This window comes from Plectropomus leopardus, chromosome 9, assembly GCF_026936395.1.
Source record: "Plectropomus leopardus strain MGB_pleo_1.0 chromosome 9, ASM2693639v1, whole genome shotgun sequence".
NCBI classification, from domain to species: Eukaryota; Metazoa; Chordata; class Actinopteri; order Perciformes; family Serranidae; genus Plectropomus; species Plectropomus leopardus.
The window spans coordinates 16,374,328-16,393,306 of NC_142184.1; the positions used below are offsets into that span (position 1 = coordinate 16,374,328).

Sequence of the window (18,979 nt, forward strand, 5' to 3'; positions counted from 1 at the left end):
CTTTAACGTCCTAAAACTGTGCATAGGCTCACAGGGACACTTAAACAGAACAGAGCCATCATTAATGTAATTAGAAACACCTGTGCTTTACCTCCAAAAAGTCAAAATGTCTGCTGTGAAAGGCCCAGCCGAGCACATGTGAGCACAGAATAAATGCTCTTTGCTCCTCAGTGAGCGTCTGATCTCATTTTACTATTCATCTTTGATCAAACTATAAAAGGAGTGAATGGGGTCCAGTCCACCCCTCAGTCCCTTTGCTGCACTGTCCCAGCCTGGCCCTCCTGTAATTATGATTGATTTGGGTCTGGGACATATATTGCTTGGCGGGCCTATTCTGACTATACTTCATCACCAGGCACGGCTAAATGCTTTAAAAGCATTGATCTGCCTGAATTACAACACGGCATCAGACCTCTCACCTGTCTGTGGGAGGCTCAGTGTGTGTGCGCATTAGTGAATGTGTGAGAAAGAGAGAGAGAGAGAGAGAGAGCGAGCGAGAGCGAGACAGAGAGAGAGAGAGAGAGAGAGAGAGTACAGACAGATCTCACCTCCACATATCATAACACCCGACTCTCCTCTTCCTTTATCCCTGTCACCCCCCACCCCCCATCTCCGTCCCATCGATTTGCCCCATAAAAGGTGTTTAATTCAATCAAGAGGAAAGTGAGTGCCTGTTTTTCTGGGTCCCTGTCGATAGCGGTATAATCAATTAGAGTGGGCCTGGACCTCCCTCTCTCTCTCTCACATATGCTCACACTGTTTCTAAAAACTCTTGTACGCCATCTATTTCCGTTCTGCACCAAGTTCCTCACTATCTCTACACACAGGCATGTGCCTCAGATTCGTGTGGGATTGAAAATATTTCCAAACAAAACAAAACAAAAACAAGGCGCCTCTGGATAGTTTTAACCCCCAAATAATCCATGCTGGCAAGTCTGCAAATATGCCAATCTTGTTTCTTTAGTTGAGTACCTTCATTCAACTCAAAAGACCTCAAGTCACATGAGCTCATTACATTAAGTTCTAAAGTGGCCTGACATTAAAACCCACAAAATCTGAAGTTAAATTTACTTGTAATTAATAAAACGTATGTTTATATTAAAGGAGCAGTGTGTAGAATTTAGAGGCATCTAGCAGTGAGATTGCACAACCAATTGAGAAACTTTTCTCATTTCTTTCAACATACCAACTTATCTGCATGGAATATTTGTTTGAAAGCAATACTTTTTTTTGTGATACATAACAAGATAAAGTGATGTGTTTAGTGCCCAGAAGGGCAGTTTTTTTTTTATTCTGCTCGATTCATCTGTTGAATAATCTTCAATTATACAGCAACAATGAATGAAAAAATTATTACATCTGAACTATTTATAATATTTGAACTTGAATCCCTCTCTGCATAATAGAAATAATTGCCCTCTTCCCATTTATACTTGAAGCTGGTGTTTGAGTGTTTTCATATGTGCCTTCCTTAACAGTAATTTCATTCATTTTATTTGGTACTTACGTTTTATACTTTTTCTATTCTTTTGTTTGTGCACTTGCATGTTTACACCATGGGTCAGGGAGAAACAGCATTTCAATTCTGTCTATGTACTGTACATAGGGCAGTATTAGCAATAAAGTTGACATTGACTTAAAAAGGTGAGAAAGATTGCAAAGCAACGCTAACAAAAACATGCAAAAAAATGATAGAAAAGGCTATCACTCAATAATTGAGAGAAAGAAACCCACAGATTGCTGGAATTAATGATAACCTGGAGAAGATGCTTGATGAAAAGATTAAAGCTTGTATTTATCTTTGCACAAAAATTTAAAAAGCAAATTTGACAGTCCCCATTATTTTAAGATAAAAATGCACATAAAAGAATCAAGATACTCTTAACATGAAAAAAGAGAAAAAATCCAAAGAAATGCAAAATGGTCTGGCCATAGTATATCGCATGAAGCAGATGGAACAACATTGACAAAACAGCTACAAAAGACTATAATCCTGAAAGGAACATAATGTTTTTTGGCCTAAAGATGAACAATTGGATAAAATAGTGTACAGGTTAGTGTCAGAGGGGCTGCGTTGGGACCCTGTGCCCAGTCTGGTGGCAACAGAGAGGCTTAAGCCAAGAGGCTGTGGATTGGGCCAAGTCAGGATCCAGTCCAAAATAAAGTTACTCTAGTGAGAAGGAAACAGAAACTGAAAGATGATAAGCGATACAACAATGTATATATTTGTTTGGCAAAATAACATGTGGAAATACCATTGAATATAAATTTCTGAGTCATCCTTAAGAAGATCCCGTCGGGCAAAGACTTGTTTGTAAGAAGGAATGGTTGCATTATGAAGCGTGATCATCCACCCCATGAATGAATTAATAAATATATTGGAAATATGTCTTAAAACTATGAACTAATGACTTATTTTGTAATCACATGATAATATCCTTTCAACACAAGAACATTTCTCGTTATGCCAGGCAACGCAGAACACTTTTTGTCATGGTGGCCGCAACACAGGCCGTAGATTCCACTAAATTCCTGTGTTATGTTTTGCAGTGCACTATATTTGTCATAAGCACAGATACTTTGAGAAAGGCATCTCTTAGAGTGCCTCTACACTAAGCTTCCATGTACCTATTATTTCCACATTTAACACACATTTCTATCAGTGTGGGTGTAACACTGTATGCTGTAGCTCTATTCACATGGGTACCGACAGAGCACTCAACACACTCCAGCGCACAAATGCACGACACCTAACCACCAGACAATAAAGGGAATGAAGAAATAAAAGGTCCGATTCATCAAAATCACACAAGACTCTACCACCCAGTAAATTAAACAATATTTCATAATCACTCTGACAATGAGACAAGAGACAGCAATTTGGGCTGAGAGCTCCTTCTCAGCGGAGGAGCGCACACAAATACACACACACACACACGGACCCATAATTATCAGAGTGGACATGCTCTGGAGACCGCAGACACTCCCCTAGTACCTGCCCAATCAACTGTCCAACAACAGACACCCACCCAGCCTTCATTTATCTTGTCTGTGTGTGTGTGTGTGTGTGTGTGTGTGTGTGTGTGTGTGTGTGTGTGTGTGTGTGTGTGTGTGAGCGCGTGTGTGTATCAAGCTAATTACCACCATGAACCATCCCACACACAGACCTAACCCAGACATCGTGGCGCTGTCCAGGGACATGGGAGGTGGGTAATTAGCCTTCCATTATTACAACACAGACACAAACACACACACCTAAGAGTCAGTGGAGGGGCAGTAGGACGGTTGGGAGGTTGTGTTTTGGGTCTAAGGACACTGTAGGAGGTCAGTGTTAACAATCTGTGTTTAATATCGGTTGCCATTTAACAAACCATGTGATTTGGTCATTTTTCTTTACCATCGTTCAACAGGCGACAGCTGGGTCAGAGGTGGGACGAAGTCAATTTGGGACAGCTTGGTGCTGAGACTTTTTTTTAATAACACCTTTATCTCATCTGAGACTCTCTCTTCAGAGCAATAATAATTTTAAAGGTCCAGTGTGTAGATTTTAGGGGGACAGATTGGCAGAAATTGAATATAATACAATAAGTATGTTTTCTCTTGCATATAATCACGTGAAAAGAGGAACTGTCATGTTTGCATTACATTAAAATTAGCTGTTTATATAAAAATATGGAGAAATATGAAGGCCGCCATGATGCACCGCTATGTTTCTAGAGTAGCCAAACATGGATACTTAGATAGGGCCGATCACGTCTTCATGTTTTGTCAGCCACTATAGTTAGCAGCCCCTTCAGTGAGCCAAACAGCATTGGAAAAATAGTCAAACTGTTTTATTTAGGGTTTTGACCAGTTTTAATCACTTGGGCTGGTTGTTTTGGAGATGAATAGACCACTGCAGGTAATCTGGCATCTAAAAAAACCTCCAGGACGTCTAGATCTTAAGTTAGTTGGAGGAAAAAAAAAAAAGATAAGTAAGCATTAGCAGATGCAGGGCTGGCAGGCTACAGCACGCTGAATAGCAGATGAGAAACATCTTTTATTCTGCGTTTTTATCAATTTAAATCATGTGATCCCTTTGTTTTGGAGAAGAAGAGACCTCTGCAGATAATACAGCTTCTGGTAAACCCTTGCTACTTTGGCTTGGCACATGGGAGAATTTTCAGCTGGATGCAATGTGCAGTCCTCACCGTTAGATGCCACTTAACCCTACACATGACTACTTTAAGTAGTTTTTTTTAAATATTTGTGTTTTTATCTTCTATATTGTACGGTAATTGCCTATAGCTTGATTTTAATTACTGTGCCCACATACTGTGCCTTATTGTGAGATTGAAATAAATAAACATCAATAATAATTTCATTAAGACATTTCTCAGGTTAGATTTTGAAGCTCTGACACTTTGAAGAACTGAAGCTCAGAAAGTCTCCTGAATTAAATCTGCAGGAAAAATTGTGTTTATGCTGTAATTGTGCCCTTTATTTTTTTATTTGTCGTGTGTCTGACTGGAGAACAGATTGAAGAGGATGACGAGGAGGACACATTAGTCATCTGTGATGAAACAGCCAACAGAAAAACAAACACAACTCCTCTGTTCTCCAGGAAATCTCCACTCTGCCAAAGCTAACTCCACCTTGGAGCCATATGTAGCGTGCAGGGAGAAGGTGCAGGTGGGTTGAAGGTGTAAAAAATCTCATAACTCCAAGCTGGCCCAAAAAGTACTCCATCCCACCGCTGGCCCAGCTGTTGTCTGGGGGTGTGTAATTGTGTCAAAACCTTCTATTCCCCTCCAAGAGCACCCCCCTAAAGCAGTTAGACGCCTCCCCCCACATGGTCCTGGGCATCATCATTTTCCAGCAACCATCCATCTTCGGCCCGCGATTAATTCTCTTCATTTCCGAGCACAGGCCATAAATCCTGGCACACTTAATTAATTTCACGGCCAACGCGGGGCTCCCGTAAAGCGGGGATTGTTCTCGCAAAAGCCCATATTAATTATGCTATTTTACAGCCATCTCATTGAAGGCTGTGTTTCATCTTTCATAATTACATTTTCAACAACAACGGGGGCAACAAAAGGAGTCTAATTATGGATTTGGCGGCACGCTCCCTTGTAATAAGTCAATGTTAGCATGGAGCCCAGGACGTGGTGGCATTACGACACACAGCGTAGAGTGGCCCGGCAGAATCAATGCGAGCTTCCATGTTTTATTATTGTTATTGTAACTATGATTTTAGCTGAGAGGACGATCGTAATGCAGAACATATTGGAAGCATTTGGTGGCCTGCTGGCATAAATTGTGTTGATGAAGTTAGAGGAGATTATTGTCACATTGAGGCTCTGGTGATCATTACTCTTGTGACAGAGCTCATTGGGTCTCTGTAGTGGAGATCATCAGCTGCTCTCCTGATGTTCAGGCAGCAGCTTCTTCCTCCTGTCAACACATCATGCAACACAAAAGTGTCTCTCATGTGGCCTGAATGCGCTTATGTGACCACAGAGAGGCACGACAGATTAAAGAGAGCCAAAATACAGCGGTAGTTCCATTTGTTTACAACACAGCATTCGCCTATTCATACTACATGAAAGATCAGCAGCTCCATTTCCATCCCCAGGCCTTGTGTCACGCTCCCCGCTGTTGCACTCTCTCGCTGCACTGTGCCACAGGTCACCACCCAGTCATGATGGGTGATGGAGCCTGTGTTAACAGCCACCTACACACTTCGTCCGGCTTCCAGCCTTCCACCCACACACTCCTGCAACTGAGCAGTAATAACATACCCTCACACACGCTCATACAACGCAGAGCTGCCATAAGTATGCTGTGATGCATGGGCTGTCATGGCTGCCTGGTTGGTGGCGAAGTTAAGGCAGAAGGCCTGCGCTTGTTAAGTCATGATGACGAGGGGACACCTTTGACAGGGATATATTTTTGAGAACTGGGTCTGATGATAGTGCTGCAACGGTTAGTTAATCACTTAATTAGAAAACTGGATTTTAATGATGAATAATCATTTATCAAGAAAAAAAAATGCAAAACACTCACAGGTTTGTCAGATGTGAAGATTCGCTGTATTTCCTCACGCAATTTCGGATTTTTTTTAGTGCTAGACAGGCAAATCAAGGAATCTGAAGAAATCAACTTGAAGGATCGGCTCATGGTTTTTCAAGTCTGTCTTAGAACAATAGTCAGTTGCCCATATGGATTTTCTTACAGGTTTTTCTTGCAGTAATTATTCCTCCTTTTCATACCAGCAATGACACAATCCTCTTTAATGTGGCTGAATTATAAGATACAAGGAAAAATATCTACAATCTTTTGTGAAAAACTGTATTCAAAAGTCTATCTGAAGCTAATATAAGGCCTCAGCTGTCCAAGTAAGATGAATCATCAATCTGCTTCTTGCATCATATGGGTTTTTTTTTAAATCATAAAAATGACACAAACAACTGCTCCATCATTGAGTGAAAAGGTATTCAACAGTTCCCCTTTTGTGCACATCTACAAACTATATGAAAAAAAAAAATGCAAATAGGTCTTGCTTGATTAACCAATATTATGTTAATCATATAGTATATTTTTTTTAAAAAAACAAGCCATGGGCTATTTAAAATTAGTCTGAGGGCAACAATCGGCCTCTGGGCCTGACTTTGGACATGTCTGATCTAGACTAATAAATGGCAGGTAAGAGGGAATGTGTATTTTTGATTATCCCTTTGAGACAGACTTAACATTTTAAACACTAAATAATTGCAATATACAGTGGAGACTGGTAACAAGGAAACATGTACAATGAATGTACATAAAAATGATTAACAAACCTTGAGGAACCCCACGTGCGGTCGGACTGTTGGTATGACACAATCATTCAGTGGAGCTGTGTTCAATCACCTTCTCTGCTTCTGGAAAAGACAGAGGACACGTCAAGCTATAAAAGATCATTGGTTAGATATCAAGAACCAAACCATGTGTTGTGCACGTTATCAGAAGGAAGACAATAACCCTAAAAGTGAATTTGTGATAGGGGACGGTGGTAATAATGGCCGCCTGGCTGACCTCAGAGTGCAGCTATGTCACCTCTGATCAGTGGTGTTACAGTCCAGTGCCGGATAGTCCTTTCACTTCCTATTAGGCTCCTTACACTGAGAGTCTGCGTGCGGTGGCAAGGGCCATAAGTCCTCTGACAGCGACCTTGAACATATGTGTGTGTGTTCATCCATGTGCAACAATGACCAGCATCTCCACCCATGTGTTTGTGTGTGATATCTCTTCCTCTCCCCTCCACTCCTTCCTTGTCAAGGCCATCGGTGATCAGTGGAGGTTAAAAGTTACAAATCACCCCTCCTCCCCCACTCTGCCCTCCAACCCACCTCCCCCTCCTATCTCCACCCCCTCTCCCTTCCCCACCTGTCCTCAAGCCGGCCCAGGCGAGGGCCTCTAGGGGCCCAGGTCTCATTCGTATTTGGGGCCATGGCTCCTGTTGAGGGTCTGCAGGGGATCAGAGGCAGCGGAGGGCAATTACTCCTCTGCTTTAATTGGCATTATCATTTTAGCAGCCTGACAGAGATGGATCACCCGGTAGGACCCGGCTACTGTCGACACAGAAACAAGGAAGGGGGGGGTGGGAGGCAGGGTGAGAGGGAGAAGGTGTTGGCCTGGTGGGCACGGCGAGAGGGAAAATAAGGGGAGAAGTAGGTGCAACAGCGGAGCACAAAATGAAAACAAAATGAAGGGCAGGAGCGAGGAAATAAATCTGATACTAACATCAGCTGAACAACTTGAACAAATAACCCCCATTATGCAGGAAAGGTGTGTGGAGGAATTGTGTGGGCCAGTATCTCTCTGGGTGTGTGTTCATAAATGTGTGTGTATGGCTGATTTTATGTAAGTGTGTGTGCAGGGGGAAAGGGCAGGGGAGGGGGAAGGAGGTGTGTTAGTGTAAACCAGTGTGAAGCCTGGCGAGGGCCTAACGAGCAGCATGGCTGTGGCTTCATAACTCAGGTCCTGTAAAGCTGTCAGTGGAATTAAGAGGCAGCCATTATAGGTGCCCATACGAGTGCCTCAATGCAAAATACCAGTCCTCTCCCTGGGGCCCGCAGCAGCAGATAATTTTAGCTACTTAGTGAATCATCTTCAAAGCCGGAGCTTTTTCAGCTCTGTGGTTACAGCTTCTGCTCTAAGTACACATTCTTATATTCTCTTCAGCAGCTTAATTTGTGCTTTTTGAGTTCAAGTTCTTTCGTCACACACTCCCAGGTTTCCCAGCTAAGAATACCCTGAGATTTCCAGAATCCCCAGAGGCTGAACCAAACAACATGGTAAAAACAGTGATGGATCGATGAAAAATTATTATGAAGCTGTCCAACCTGAATTATTGCACTGTCTGTTGATAATCCCTTATTTGTCTCTTCCTAGCATCCAACAAAATCTGTCAGTCTGACCAAAAAAAGCGAGGGACGGTTGATGGAAGATGATGAAGTGAGTGGAAGGGGGGGTTTGGTTTCCCGCCTCTTTTAAGGAAAGAACATACTTGAAGGGAATGCTGTGCACTCTCTCTCTCTCTCTTTCTCTCTCTCTCCCTGATATGAAAAATGAAAGCTATAAGGGAGACAATAATAAAAATAGCAGAATGAGTGGACAGGCCAGAGCAGTCCATTACTCACAGCTGCTTTGGGCTGCGTGGTAAAAATGTGCTGCTTGCTGCAAAAGCATGCATCACCGCCGGCACAAAACAAATGGGCTGTCTCCAACGTATTTACCTCCAATTGTTCAAGCATTTGTGGGGAGAGCTACGGCCTGTCCAGACAACTCAGACCTGTCCATCTGAGGGACAAGAGAGTGGGCTACTGGGAGACATGATGAGAGAGGTGCTGGATGCCCTGGATGACAACAGCACAGGAAGAGAAGGATTAAGATGAAGAGAAAAGAGGAAGCGAGGAAAGATTGAAGAGTTTGAAAATCTGAAAATGTTTGGTTTTAACTGTAAATGACAGAAGAGCTAGTCCTGGATGAATTGATAGAAAATTAATTGAAAAAATATTTGAATGCTTGTTTGTCATTTATCAAACAAAAATGTCCAGCATTCATTGGTTCCATGTGATAGTTTGCTGCCTTTTACTGATAAATATGATTGCAGATTGACTTTCTTGGATGGTTGGTCTGACAAAATATATTATTTGAGTGCAGACTTGGATGTACTTGATTACAAAAGACAGGAAAAAAACTGATAGAAATGAGAGAAAGACAAGGGGCCGGGAGATTCATAATCTGGGGAGAATTTTAAAAACAATTGTCATTGTTTGTCATTTATCAAGCAAAAAATGCCAAACATTTGGTGTTGACAGCTTCTCAAATGTGTTGCTTTGCTTTTTTAACTGTCAAAATGTCATTACACTGACTATCTTTCATTTTTGGTCAGACAAAACAAGCACTTAGAAGAGTCGAAAGCACAAAGTACTGTATTATAGCAAAGTATTGTGAACAGGCGAAGGCAGAAAGCAAGTTCAGAAAAATTACAAAATGTTGGGCTAAAGTAGGTAATCATAGTTGAGCCTTAAACCGAGCCTTAAGTTTAATATACTGGAATTATAAAAGGAGATAACAGTGAATAAGCTTAAAGTGGATATAGACAAGAATTTTATTTTATTTTAACTTAACTTTTTTAACTTTTAAATGTTGATTGCACAATTTAATGGCTGTAGAATAATGAGACCATCAGCGAGTGTGTTTACATGGATGCGAATAATCAAATTATGATCAGGTTTTTGGAGTATGCCATTTATGAGTTTGAGCATGTAAACACCATTCTGTTTCAGAGAAACCTAAATATGCTAGCCTGAGAACTCCGAAAGAAACCAGGATGTTCTTGGGGTTATTATTCGTAACCCAATTTCTCTGTGTAATCATAATGAGGATAAGCCACATAAACAGGTTATTTATGTCCATGTCATCGTATTCAGTGTTTCAATATAAGTCTCGCTTTCACAACGCAATTCTGTCTGGGACAGGTTACGATCTTCCAGGAAAAATGAAGACTCGATTTATGGCACAAAAGAAATGTGTCAACTATTGAAAACAGGAAGAGGATAGATCTTTTGTTTTCAGTAGCTATCCCCAGTTACCAAAGAGTATCAGCATGAGCTATTTGCAGTTACTATGCCCAGTTGTGAAACTGGTAGATGATGGACAACCAAAGTAACTGTAAAACTCTAGCCGGCAAAAGAAAAGTGCTAGACCCTGAGGAAAATGGAAAGTGATCTGGTTGTGTTTGCGACAGCGGCGCCATCAGTAAAACCAGCAGAAAACACTAGTTGTCTGTTCTATTCTCATGATTGGAGATCTATTTGTTTTCCCTCTGAAGTCAGTGATGATTCTGGAAAGGGAGAGGAGTAGAAAAGGGAGTGTTGTGTATAAACAGTGTAGAGGAGACAGAAGGAGCGAGGGAGTGAGATTCACATAAACTACAAATTCAACTCCCCCCCCTCGTGCTATTGACTAAAGCTTGTGAGCATCCCTTGGAGGCTGTGACTAGGGACCTTCAATAGTGGGTAATAATTTAATTTGGCTGAATGTTTTAGGCACTTATCTCTCTATTCTTCATTTTGGATTCAAAGGGGCGATCAGAACAACACTGAACCGCTGTGGAGCTCCAGGCTTGGGTCTGAGCCTGCTTCACAGCGCAGCTTTACAGCTCAACATCTCCCATATCCTGGTGTGATACAGCTGTGCATAATGACAGAGCCCCACTCTTAAACGGCCCTCCTGATTAAGATGGCTCTCCACATCGCCCCTGTTTATCTACAGTGCGGTCGTTAGCCGGGATGGGCCCGCTAATGATGAGTAGTTTACAATATGGCACTCTGGCATAATCGGTCCTCCTGTCATCATCTCGTGGCAGAGAGGAACCCGCCCAGCTCCAGCCTGTAGCTCTTTACCCGCCGTCCATCTGAAAGACAGCAGATTTAGAGAGCATCATGGTGATAAACAGGAATGAGTAAACACATTTTCTGTTATGATGATCCATCCTTAAGTACGTCAAATGTCGCCTGATGATGAGCACATCAATTAATACACTGGGGGCAAAATCAGTGAGAGGCACCTTTATCGTCTCCATTACATTACAGGAAAAATTTGAGATGTATGTAACATAATTATTACTCCAACAGCATCAACGCTGACTGCTGTAGGTTTGATGTGTGTGTGTGTGTGTGTGTGTGTGTGTGTGTGTGTGTGTGTGAGACAATGACAAATAAAATGTACAAAATGTAATAAAATGAATAAAGCTAAAAGGAGTAATGAAAAGGGAATTTGAGAGCATGGGGGAGCAGATGAGAGAAAAAGTGAGAGCTAGCAAAGAGGGAGAGAGAGAGAGCTGGTTATTTAATTTATGTGGGGAGCGGGAGAGAGTGGCAGTGATACATGGGTTTGTTAGTCAATTGATAAAGGAGAGGAAATTTCTAAAAAACATTCAGCACCAAGAGATATGGCCACCATACATCACCTATTTGCAAACAACGGGGGCTAATATTTATCCCTGGGAAGGGCCAGGATGACCCCCACACACACAAACGCACGACTCACGGCTCACCATGACCTAATTAAGCCAAGAGAATAGACCTTAATTGGAAAACTGAATTCTAAAGAAAACAACTAAATGGCAAACATCCCTCTATTGTTAAAGTGATGCCTTCATGCTGTTGTGTGTGGTTGTTTCTTTTTTCTGAAAAAGATACATATTATCCCACGTATTAGCTTTTTGTGCTTTTTCACTCTTTGACACCCAAGTAAATTGGCTTGACTTCTTTCTAACACATGGGAATTGGCCAATGAGCAACTTCTCAAGACATGACACCCTAAAACAGCAAGAAATTAGTTAAAAAAAAAACTTACAAGAAAATTACCTGAAAATTAGCACACACAAAAAGTGAAAGACAAACAAGGAAATTACTTGCAAAAGGTGATTAAAATAGGAATAACTCTGTAACATAATGATTAATATATAATTTTGACAAATTTTCTATAACTTTTTTCTAGTAATTTTCTAAATCTACTGATTTCATGCAATTTGCAGGACATTTCATGGCTCACTGCTTTTTTCCCCATGTTTTTGAAAGAACTCAAACCAAGTTGCTCAGGGCTTAAAGGGTTAATGTAATAATGGAAGTGTCTAAGAAAAGAGGCCCAGCTAAGGAAAGTGAAGAAGAGTGTGGTGGGCCTACATGGTTAGTTGAGTGTCCTTGCTATTGCCTATGTGTCAGGAAAAGACAGTATAATGTGTATGTGCATGCCAAAAACAGTGCACCCCTACACCAAGACACACAAACACAGACACAGACACAGACACAGACACACACAGACACAGACACACACAGACACAGACACACACAGACACACACACACACTTTCTCGCTGTAATGTATTAGATGTTGAATCGGTCTGATACATTGCTGCAGGCGGAATCTTTCATCTTTCCCTCTTTCCTCATTCAGTTGACTATGTGTGGGGAGACTTTTAAATTGTCAAGGCTGAAATTTAATTATTTAATCCCCCGTGATCGATCATTAGTTAAAACGCCCGATCCACAAACCCCCCCACTCTTCATCGCTTTCCCTTCCAAACCACCCATTAAGACACAGACAGCATTTCAAGGAGAGTTGGTGTTGGTGGAGGAGGAGGGGGTCATGTTTCATTCACAAAAAAAACAATAAATACACTTTCCAATTCCCCACTAGCAGTTTCCATTTAATTCAACAAACAAACAAACAAATAAATAAATGTGTAAATAAATATGGCTGCTGTGTGGGATGGGTGTATGTGTGGATTTGTGTGTGTGTGTGTGGATTTGTGTGTGTGTGTGTGTTGGGGATGTATTGGGGGCGTCTTTGTTGCGACTCATAGTCCAGATGGATGACTTGTACGGGGGAGTGTATTTATTTTGCGGCGAGGCGACATCAGGAGATTTGTTATTCCCTGGCGTTGCCGAGTTTTTCACATTGCTCCACATCCCTGGGACCATATTTCATCCCCGCACCCCCAATCCCCAAACAGATTTATTTACAGGCTCTCTTCCTGTACATATATACCCCCTTCCAACACATGCATACGTACTGCTACAGACACATATACTCATGTATATATGCTATAAACAGCAGACGTGTTCAAGCACTGAGGACCACAAACATGCCTTTTCAGAAATCAAATGCATACACACACACTCACACATTTTATCTCTGTAATGCAGTGCTCTCTATTAGTTTCCAATAACGATATTCAGCAATATTGCCATTTTACCGTCCTGTTTAGGTGCACAGTCTCTTCATGATGGGGATATAATTGCTCTCATATATTCCACAAAGGCAGGACTCCTCCGCAACCTGGAAAGGGACAAAATAAGGAACTAAATAAGGGTGCCACTGGGAAGGATTTGCAATAAATCCCACATGAAATATTATAAATATGCCAAGAAAACTGTGCCAGCTTAAATTTTATTGCTAAATTCTAAATTCATACATTCAGCTACTTTACAAGAGTGTCCCTGAATGTTTCACCTTCTCTAATCTGTCTGATCCCACTAGTGAGCAAAGCAGCATTGATTTTGATGTGGGAGCATGGCAAACTTGCCTGCTATGCTTAGAAGATTAGGTTTTTGGTTTGTTTGCTTGTTTGTCTGTTGGTCAATAGAATTATTGAAAAGTACTGGCCTGATTTGTATTAAATTTATTGAAAGGGTGAAGCATTAGCCAAGGAGGAACCCATTAAATATCGGAGTGAATCTGAATCACAGGGAGGATACAACTGTCATTAACATTGTGAAATTGGGCCTTGGTGGAGATCTGTGCTCTCTGAGTGCCCATCTAGTTATTAATTATGGTTGTCAGTAGGGCCGTGGGAAGACATTTCTAGTTGGGGGTGCTGTGATAAGAGCTGCATTTTGTGTGTGAATACAATCGACAGGATGATCCTGATTGTAACATTCTACTATAACATGCGCTACTGCAATATGGATCAAACATATGTCGCCACACTCCGTTGCACATAGTGAACGAGAACAAACAGATTACTGGTAGTTTTACGGGTTAAGTCAATCAGAGCACTGCACACATATCCAAAACACAGTATCTCAACCACAAAAATACATCACAGTATTTAAACCTTCGGCCGTGCACGCACAAACACACGCAAGCACGCGTCCGCGCACACACACACAGACACATAAACAAACACACATACAAATCATCATCGGTATATTCACTGAAGCCAGACAAAAAGTGTGCCAGTCTTTAAACTATTATGCGCCTGCTTAGTAAATAAAAACATGGGGCCATCAACACATTGCGCAGCAGACCGGAACATATCCAAATACGCAGTTTCAAGCAATCCAAAAGGCCAACCTGCACAGCACAAAACAACACAACACAGCCAAATACATTTTTGCAGTACAATTATCAGCGTGAAAATACCGGCCCAATAATGGTGTAAAACTGCACGGCGGTAGTTCATAATAGAGCAGACGCTGTACCTTGGATGGGTTTGGGCTTCACAAAAGTGGCTAGTCACTCACTAGTGCATTAATGTCCAAACTGTTCGAAGTATCTGTGTGCACATTCATCAGGGACAGGTGAGTGAGTCTACAGCAAGCTGACCCACGGTTGCCTACGTAACGTCCGCTGACTATGATGCTTAGCGTTATTTTAATAACTAGTAATTATTCAGTGTTTCTAATTAATTTTTAAAACTTACTTAAGCCTTCATTTTTTGGTAAATACCACCCCAATTTTTTTTCCTTTACTTATTTATTTTTATTTTGAAGAGAGTGTTGTGATGTTGGCCTTTTCCAGCAGGGGGTGCCCCTACTTCCCACGGCCATGGTTATCAGAGGGCAACTCAAACAATGCAGCCAGACTGAGGTATTTCACTCTACTCAGGGTTTATTGTCCTTTTTGGGAACGCCCTACATGTTCAAGAATAAATTCTGTCATATGCATTAGTGTTGTGAATTTTTGCCGCAACACTAGAGGCTTGTAACTGCTGATAATCAATGATAGAAGTGCATGAACAAACACATAATTGTTGAGTTTCCTTCCAAATATAGCACAAATTGTGAACAAATTTCAAGAAAATCTGAAAAAGCATTAATGTGATTTTCCATCCACTGCTGTTAAGCAAATATTGGGATTTGGTTCATTGAGATAAGCAGTGGGTGACACTAATTCTCCAATCAGGTGTCACTGTAAAAGACAAGAGTGCAACCAGAGGATGTAATTCTTAGAGAGCCAGTCAAACCTCAAATGAAGAAAAACAATTCATGTATAATAACAGACAACAGAAATAGAGAGTTCTGAATATCTAATATTAAAGCTGTGTGCTCTTGGAAGGTTCTGGTAACAGTTCTGTGTACATAAGCATGTTGAAAGTAATCCAGAGACAAAGAAAATCTGCAATGGTTTATGCAACAAGGATATGACTGTATGTGAACATTTATTCTCTGAGTCCCTTTCTAGTGTAATTAGTTTTGATAACACTAAATTTTCTAACTTCCACAAGCATGGATTTTTTTGCAATAAGATCTTTTTGAATCTTGGGCATTTCCATGGACTGTAGAAATAATGGATGTGGGGACTGTAATGTCACCCACTGGTTTATGCACTCCAATTTTGAGGCCTTTGGAAGACCCCTGACTGAGAGGCTAAGCACACTACCAGCAGACTCAACTGTAAACAAATGAGGTATATAAAACTTCAGTTGCTATGTACCAGAGGGAAATAAACTATAGAGACCAAAACCATTTTTTGTATCAGGCTGTAAATCTGGGCATTTCAACATAGGCCTATGGGGACTGACTGGCCTCTGGAGCCAGCCTCCAGAGGTCATTCAAAGAACTGCAGTTTTTGGCACTTCCACGTTGGCTTCATTCTTCAGGTTGCTGCTTTGTTTCCAGTACTACAGTTTTTTATGTGAAAATTGAAAATGAGCATAAAAGCAGGTGGATGGAAACACACCCCCTGTAAGTTAGCAGAGGTATTTTTTCATTCTTACCTTAGGTCTTGTAAAACAAGGAGCTGCCAAGGGGGGCGGACACATTCCCTAGAAAGGCAGATAAAAAGAGAGAGAGAGAGAGAGAGAGGGAGAAGGAGATGGAAACGAAATATTAAGAGAAATGACGAGAGAACAGGCAAAAAGGAAGGGTGCAAACAAAGAGTATGAGGCCCAATTGAAAACCATCCCTCACGCCCCCTCTCCAAGAGGAAACCCAGAGCTTCAGTCTCTTAATAAAGGGGGGTGGATGTGGTGAAATGCCAGGCACTCTGCTTAGAAATGAATAACCTGGGGAAATGTATGTGTGTGTGTGTGTGTGTGTGTGTGTGTGTTTGTGTGTGTGTGCCTGTGTAAAAAGGCAGAGTATGTTAGGGGTTCCTCGGCCCCGGGTCTCTCCCTATCTCTCTGAGTAATGATTCAGACTGCCGGTGTGGTGGTGTCGCCCCATCTATAACCATTTACACACAGGAGCACATACAAACATACACATACATACACACACACACACACACACACACACACACACACACACACACACACACACACACACACATACAAAGAGAAGATTAATCAGACAGGAAACAGGGCAGGTGGATGGACATGGCAGCAGGCCGGGTTCATCCATTCAGTCCTAAAACAGACACGCTGTAAACACACAGGCTGCAGTTTTCGGTGAAAGACGACGCTGACCGACCAGCAGCTTCACTGACAGCTTCACTAACTCAACAAAGGAGGAATATTATGCTTTCACATACACACACAAACAGTACATACCCACACACACAGATTCTTTCACTGCTGCCCCACATGCTTAACCATAGGAGAATGGTGCAGAAATGAATCAGATCCTGTAAACATTATTGACAGAGAAGACTATGAAATATCTACATATTTGAGTTTTAATTCAGATCAAAGGTTGAGGGGGTTTTAAGGCCCACATTAATCTCTAATATGTTCTGATCAGTGGTTCCCAACTGATGGATCGTCGTCTGAAACTGGGCCGTAGGTCTATTCAGAATCGACCGCAAGAGATTTGCGAACTTGTCAAGTTTGTAATAAACACACTTTATTTTGAAATACAGTGATTTTCCAGCACAGAGCTATTATTTTTTAAGTGCTGGTTCTTTTTATGATTGCAATAGGTTTTATTTCTTTGTGTCCTAAGCCAACGTGTTGTTTACATTTTGTGAAATAAAATTGAATATATGGTAATTTATCTAATGTGTGGACCTTGAACTAAGTAGAAATCTGGACCCCATGGCTGGACCGTTCAGGAACCACTGGTTAAATTTACATTATGTTAAGAGGAAGAGCTTAAAGGAATACTTCACCCACAAACTGATCATCTGTATATCAGTTATTCACCTTGTGTTACATGAAGTCATGAAGATAACTTTCTTGCATGCCTCCACGGTGAACAAATAATCCAGAAATGGAGAAAATTCTTGATGAATTGGAGTAAAAGGGATCCACATAGAACAACAGCAAAACTATATCAAAACATTTGTTTACAAACTCTTACACAAATCATGCAGTGTAATCCTTATCCAGTCATATGCTCAGTACTTTCCAGACACAAACATTGTTGATAAAACCTTTCATATACAATTCACAAACAACAGTTTCACACAAGGATGAGCAGCAAGCCTGGGCAATGCGTGTGTTTGAACTCTGCTCAATCTTATGCACGAGCAGAAATCAAATGCATGGTGCTGCCCAGGTGCACTACTCATATGCAAAAGTGTTTTAAACAGGTTTTTGTGAAAATACATGTTTTCACGAAGTTCTAAGCATACGGCTGGATAAATGAAACTTGGATTATACGGCACAAGTTGTGTGAGCGTTTGTAAACAGATGCTTGATATAGTTTTTCTGTTGTTAAACAGAATTCTCTCCATTTTTTGATTCTTCATTCATCCTAGAAGCATGCAAATTTCTCGGTGAATTCAAGGGAACTCAAGGAGAGTAATAGATATACAAATGATTATTTCTGGATGAAGTGTTCCATTATATGACTTCAGCAAATATCATTTGTATACATTCTTTCAAGTTTATCGGAAAACATTAGTCATGTGCCGATGTAAACAGTGTGATAGCTGCTGTAATGATTCCGCCTGTCCATATCGGCAGTTAAGAAATACCTTCTGAATGATTTCCCGATTTAAGTAATAGGGGACATATTCCAAAGCCTAATTTTTTTGACAAAAAATGTACTCCAAAGTTCAGCTGAAGCTAAAATTAGGTTTTAGAGTAATTTGTCAAATCAGATGGGTATATTACAAAGTTACTGTCTTGTCAGTACAGCCCCTCCTGTTTTTTTTTCTTCCCCCAGACAGTGTTTCAGCCTCAGAGGGATAGTAAAACAAAGAGGTAATTTTGAGGTAATATTCTACTAACCTGAGTGGAACCTTGGAAGATGTGCACTTGTTTCATTTAAAGCCTCACATTTTCTTCACTTGTAGTTTTTTTGCACAAAATGAGGAATTTTGTCACCTATCACTGAAAATGTATCAGCAAGGGATCTCTTCATTGCCAGTGTGGAGAAGCAATTACAGTAACCAATAACTCTTTCGCTGTAATTATTGGCATGTGCGTATTGTTTCAAGACAGACTTTCAAGACGAACCTGAACCTAACATTTAATGTTCATATATTTACAAGCACAATAAATGAGAGGAATATGGCAAGAATGGACAGAGAATGTGCAGTTAAATCTTCTTATATGGCAAAATCATTGACTAAACAAAATTAGATGCAAGTTAAACTGTAATGGGTACACATTATTAAACCTTAAAGACCATACAGATTTGAAAGAAAAACTCATCTTAAAATATGTTTTTAGACTTTAAATGAATAAATGTGTCAGTGTGAATCTGTTTCTGAAAAAAATCAGCCCGTAAGTAAAACAGCCATTACATTACGTGATGTCAGTGAACATGAGT

General features: G+C 40.9%; 1 long non-coding RNA gene across 2 annotated transcripts in view; it reads right to left on the minus strand.

Annotated features, from left to right (window-relative positions):
• The window catches only part of LOC148188713 (uncharacterized), a 28,910-nt gene extending 14,251 nt beyond the window's left edge, over window positions 1-14,659 (minus strand). For both annotated transcript variants that reach the window (XR_015777338.1, XR_015777337.1), the window contains exons 1-3: window positions 14,522-14,659; window positions 13,294-13,376; window positions 6,825-6,905 (exon numbers count right to left, since the gene is read on the minus strand). This is a non-coding gene — a long non-coding RNA (uncharacterized LOC148188713). The remainder of the gene's footprint in view (window positions 1-6,824; window positions 6,906-13,293; window positions 13,377-14,521) is intronic.
• Between the last annotated feature and the right edge of the window lie 4,320 nt (window positions 14,660-18,979).